The sequence below is a fragment of the Astyanax mexicanus genome, chromosome 13 (genome assembly GCF_023375975.1).
Source record: "Astyanax mexicanus isolate ESR-SI-001 chromosome 13, AstMex3_surface, whole genome shotgun sequence".
Classification (NCBI taxonomy): domain Eukaryota; kingdom Metazoa; phylum Chordata; class Actinopteri; order Characiformes; family Acestrorhamphidae; genus Astyanax; species Astyanax mexicanus.
Window position 1 is genome coordinate 33,583,072 of NC_064420.1, and position 5,810 is coordinate 33,588,881.

A 5,810-nucleotide genomic window follows, 5' to 3' on the forward strand; every position below is an offset into this window, starting at 1 on the left:
AAAAAAGGGAAAAGTGCAGAAAAAGTGCTTGGTTTTAGACCTGCGTTCGGGTTCGAACTTCCTCTTCAGGAGTACAAATAGAGACAGACAGTGTTTTCAGGCCTCTGAGGGAGGCCTCTAATGACATGCAGCCTTGGTGTGAGCTTCCGAGGATAAGCAATCTCCTCTTTGATCCAGACACAAAGAGCCGTGAATCCTCTGTGATAGCGGAACTGGTACCTGATCTCTAGATTACCACTTTGCATGTGTTCCCGTCTATTCCCCAGCTTGCGTTTGGGGTTGCCCGGACAACATAAGTGAACATCGGGAAGATGAGTGTGGAACCAATTAATTGACGGAGGCCTTTTGCAACCTGAGGGGACAAAAGGCTACGCTGCGCAGGCTAACGCTGCAGAGTCCCGCCTTTTATTCTGATGTAAATCTCCACTTTTGGGCCACGAACTGTGAAGAACCGAGCAGATGAGCCACAAGACAACAACCAGGACGCGGCAGATCGAGACAAAGCGAAGGAAATGAAGAAAATCATCCCGGCCGTTTTTCAATGAAAGCCACAGATGCGAGGAGCGGCTAGGCTAATGAGGCACTTCCAATGCTTCAGTCAACCCAATAACAAACAACAGCCACCCTCGTACGAAAACAACAGCGCGGCACAGAGTGAGTCATTTGGTTAAATCTCAAAAGACTGGCGGGGAACTCAGCGATTAGAATGTATCTCCACCCTTACACATGCTAATGACGCTAACTGAAGGCTCATTAATTACCCCTATCAGCTGATATTAGCGCCACGGTGCGCCCAGAGGACTCGAGGGAAAAGGGCCTTTATCACCCTCCTTCCAAAAAAAAAAAAGAAAAGAAAAGAGAAAGTGGCCTATCTGCTATCTGTACCCCGAGGTGGGTACGCCGCGCTCCTCACCTCCTCAGGATCTCACTCCGCAGCTGTTTTCCTTCCCCCCAGAAAAAAAATATAGCGGTCTCAAGGCATGACGCGGAACTTATCTGCTCCTCCTGGCTGCAGTATGTGTTGAAAGATTGTTCTTCTCCCCTGCCTCACTCCATTCATCATTATCATCCCCATCCATCTCCTCCGCTCTCCTGGCTCCGCTGCCCTTACGTGTCCCTGCATCCACACACCTGCAGAGTGAGCCATCTGCCTCCTCTCCTCAACCACTGTCTTAATTAAAGCTGGAAACTCTACCACTGAATTATATGCAGAGTGACTACTTGGCCTACTTAAAGGTAGGATAGGTAGTATTTAACATAATGGAGCCTTTTAAAAGTCATGCAGTGCAAGTTCACTACTGGGGCAGTATGGAAGTATGGAAGCCCATTTTCACCACATGAAAGACAAAAAGTAAGTAATCATAATTTGAAACTAAGTCATTGTTATGAGATACTATGACTTAGTTTCTTAGTTTCCCATTATTATGATTTGCCGGAGGTGGGGAGGTGAAAATGGGCTTCCACAGGAAAAGTAAAATAAAAATTTCTATTAATTAAGTGAAATAAATGATGTTTTATGTTACTACTGCGTAGATTTGTCACACTGCCAATGTCTTTTTTACTTATTGCACCTTTAATTATATATAATGTGCTAAATTATTTTTATTATTATTATTTTTATTTTTTTTACAAAACCATCCCAAAGGATAAAAAAACTATGTTTAGAATAGGCCAAAAGCCAAAAAAGAAAAAAATATTTGGAAACAGTTTTCAAGAATCAAATGCAGTTGAAAGAACACAGTTGTTCAAATCACTAAAATTTCTCAATTGCTTACCATTAAATATGCTGTTTTCACAAATACAAAGACAAAAAAGGAAGGAGAATAGTTAAAAATAGAAAAGCAGCAGCAATATGTGATCTCGAGCTGTTGTGTGATAAGATGTTGGGTAATGCAACAACGCAATGACCCAAAGCACACAAATAAATCAGCTTTTCAACAATGGTAGAAAAAAAGAAAGAATTGTGATTTGTCCATACCAGACTTATTAGTCAGGTTTTTGAACACTGTAATTTTATAATGTTTAATGTCTCAAACGCTGCTGAAAAACAGCTTTTACAACCTGCTTTTACATGTAGCTGCTTTCAGCAGGTAAAAGCATGCTCTATACTGGTTACCCAGACGATTAATCTTAAATAGCGCTTTTTTCTGCCATGCTTACAATTAAATATCACACACACTCAACACACACCAGTGAGAAGCAGCACAGCGTACTCTCAACCAGAAAAAACATCCACCTGGAGGACTGCATCTGGCACTAACGAGTTGGAATATATCTAATTTACCGCATCTCTATATATTTTTTGGACTGTGGGAGGAAACCAGTGTCCCCGAAGGACACGGGGAGAATATGGGAACTCCACACAGATAGGGACTTGAACCCAGAACCCCAGCGCTGCATGCAAACCACTGTAAGCCACCGTGCCACCCACTAAGGTTGGTTTTGCTGGTTGCTTAGCAAGTGCTAAGCTGGATAGGCAGCTTAACTAGCTTGACTAGCTCAGTATTTGAGTGATTTATTAATGTTGTTATTATTATTATTTATGTATTTATTTATTTATTTTAAGAGCAGCAGCACTTTATACTTCAAATCTTCGCTCCCTTCGTTCATAAATCAACACATACTCCAAAGCCTAAAACGTCCCGTTGTATTTTTCTCTGTGAGCTCAATAACGCTCAAAATTAAATTTCTGTCATATCTAGATTGTACACAGAGGTTTTGCTAGTCTGGACAGCCAGAAACTAAATGAAATCAATAACTGTTTAGCGAAATAGATCCAAGCCACATTTGGAGGTGATTACAATCAGATTTGTACAGATATAGTTCTGTATTTGATGCTCTGGACTCTCAAATCATGTCAATCACAAAAAACCCATGCAGATACATTTGTACAATCAGTGTACTTTACAGTGTAAAATATCAAAACATCCTATACAAAAAAAGCAAAAGCACAGAGGTTAGAGGGTTTAACAGTGTTTTTATTCTACTACTATGTATATATATTTATAAACTGCTGTAGAATCTGCACCACGTCTATTCTAGTCCTCTCCTATTATTGCACATGGCCTTTACTTTCTGCAGCGGAGACAGCAGACGTCAAGCTTTCGCAGACCACGTGAATCTTCCCGCTTCACATCAGCACTTCTTTCTGTATGGCAGAATCCATTCAGCCAGCGCTGTGCAAATGGACTACCTGTCACTATCCCCGGGAGAGTAATTATGCAGATATATGGTTCTGGTCCAGCTCAGCTCATGTGCTCTGTAGGATTAGCTCTGACTGTACTATACTGAGCTGGACTGTATACTTGATGTGATTACAGGCACATTCCTGTACATTCCCTAAAACTCCAGCTGCCCGTCATGTAACCTCCCTATCATGTGTTCCAGTGCATGACCGCGTGTGTGGAGAAACAGCACATGGGCGTAATTCCAGCACTGGAGGCGACTCAGCCCATGATGGAGCTGTAGGAAGAGTGATCAGATTGATCTATAACACACACCATAAACCTTGGAATGTCCCAATGTTCATATTGACAAGTAATTTTGATTTAGTTTTAGTCTTAGTCTTTTGACTGAAATGTATAATAGTTTTAGTCACATTTTAGTCTTTTGGTTATTATTAGTTTTAATCTAGTTTTAGTCAATGAAAATAAACAACATTATAGTTTTATTCTAATGAACTTTAGTCATATAAAAAGTATGTATTATGTGTTTTTTATTCTTTTTGTCTACTTATGTTGTTATTTTGAGATTATGTACTGCTAATGTTTATTAAAATAATATCCTTTAAGTTGTGTTGCATTTAATGATAATGATAACATTAAAATAACATTAAAAGCAAGGGACCTGTAATGGAAAAGATGGAGGGAACAAATACACTCAGATTTATACTAACATTACTGGCTTTCAGTAGACTAGACTTAAACTTTTCTTGGCTTTAACTTAACTTAGAAATAGAAAATACCCAAGATACTGATCTAAGCTATGCTGACTTGTAAAAAAAAAGAAAAATAATCATGTCACTTGCAGCCTCTCTGGTGAAAGGGTGCTTTTCCTGGTGGGAATTCGGGACAACACCATTCATTAGGATGCTGTGTAGAGCGGCTATGTTCTGATTACTGCTCAATACGATCATTTATTACAAGTAAATTCCCAATTCGTCAGTCTTTGACATTTCCATTTAGTTTTTATTAGTTGACAAAAAATGTAACAAATTTCGTCATAGTTTTCCTTTTTTTAAGTATTAATTTTTATTTAGTTTTCATCTCATTTTCGTCATGAAAAATAGGTCGTCAATGAAGATTTTTTGTCACAGTTTTTGTTAACGAAATTAACACTGCAATGTCCCTCATTAATATGAATAAGCATGTCTTCTATAATGCTCGAATTAAAAGAGCAATATTCTATTCTATTTTTATTAACTTTATTTGGATCAATGTATGGGGATGTAAGAGAAATATATGTGTGCCCATACAGACACACATAACGCACATAAACGCACACATTTGCACATGGACAGGCACATCGGTCAAGCACACGCATTCATCACTTACGCAGTGACAGACACAGTATGAGCAGCAGACTTCATACTTCATATCTTTGTTCTCTGTGTCCTCTACCCATCCCCTCAATACCCTCTTCCCTTTCCTATCACACATCAACACACACTCCAAAGACTAAAACATCCTGTTGTATGGTTCTCTGTGAGGTCCATAATGCTTGAAATCTGATTTTTGTCATATCTAGATTGTATCCAGAGTTTTTGATAGACTAGACATCAAAAAAAACACAAGAAATCAATGAAGGTTTTGCAAAATAGATCAAAGCATTTGTACAAATGTGTCGCTAAGTATGATTGCTCTGGACTCTTAAATCAGATTCAACTTGTCTTTTATTTAATCACTTACAATATTTCAACTATACCACAATCCAGAGTGGTATAAAAGACCACCTCATTACCACAGCAACTTCTGCAGATACATTTGTGATGTCCAGACATGCAAATCCAATCTGCATTAGTGTTCAAGATTCAAAGAGTTTATAGTCATGTGCACAGTTAGAAACAAGTTTCCTTACAATTTAATTATTTTGTTGCTCCTCACCATGTATGCCGCATAAGGATAAAAGTAGAAAATGGCCAAAAAACAAGAAATAAACAAACTAAATATAAATACAAGCAGTGCACGGCATTTGTGTACTGCAAAGAGAGCATAAAAAGCCCAAGAAAGAAGATAAAAAGGGCAAACTAGAGCACAGCAAACACCTCCGCCTCAGGGGGGGGGGGGGGGGGGGGTGGGGTATAGTATAGTGGTATAGTGTTGTCACGATACCAAAATTATGACTTTTGATGCAATACCTGCATATATCTCAATGCTGACAGTGAAACAACACCACAGCAAAAACCTAAAACATCAGAAATTAATGGAATAATAGTATTAATAATATTAATAATTAAAAAAATAATTATTATAAGGTGCACTAACAACGAACATCTCATTTCTGGTCTATTTTTTATACATAAGGCGCACCAGATTATAATGTGCATTTTATGCGACACTGGTAAGTAACAGGGTTGTCGCCATGTTTTCCTTCTGAGTGGTGGTGGGGTAACTACAGTAAAACAAAGCTAAGTAAACAAAACTGTAATTCTTACAAAATATATAATAATTTTCTTTTAAATTTAAATGAGCGCTGGATGTTAATCTACACAGACTTCTCTCCTGAAAACTGTTTATTTGGGTGAGTAAAGCACTTCCATTTATTTACAGAAAGCTTAGGTTTCCAGATTTCCACTAACGCTGGGTGCAGTA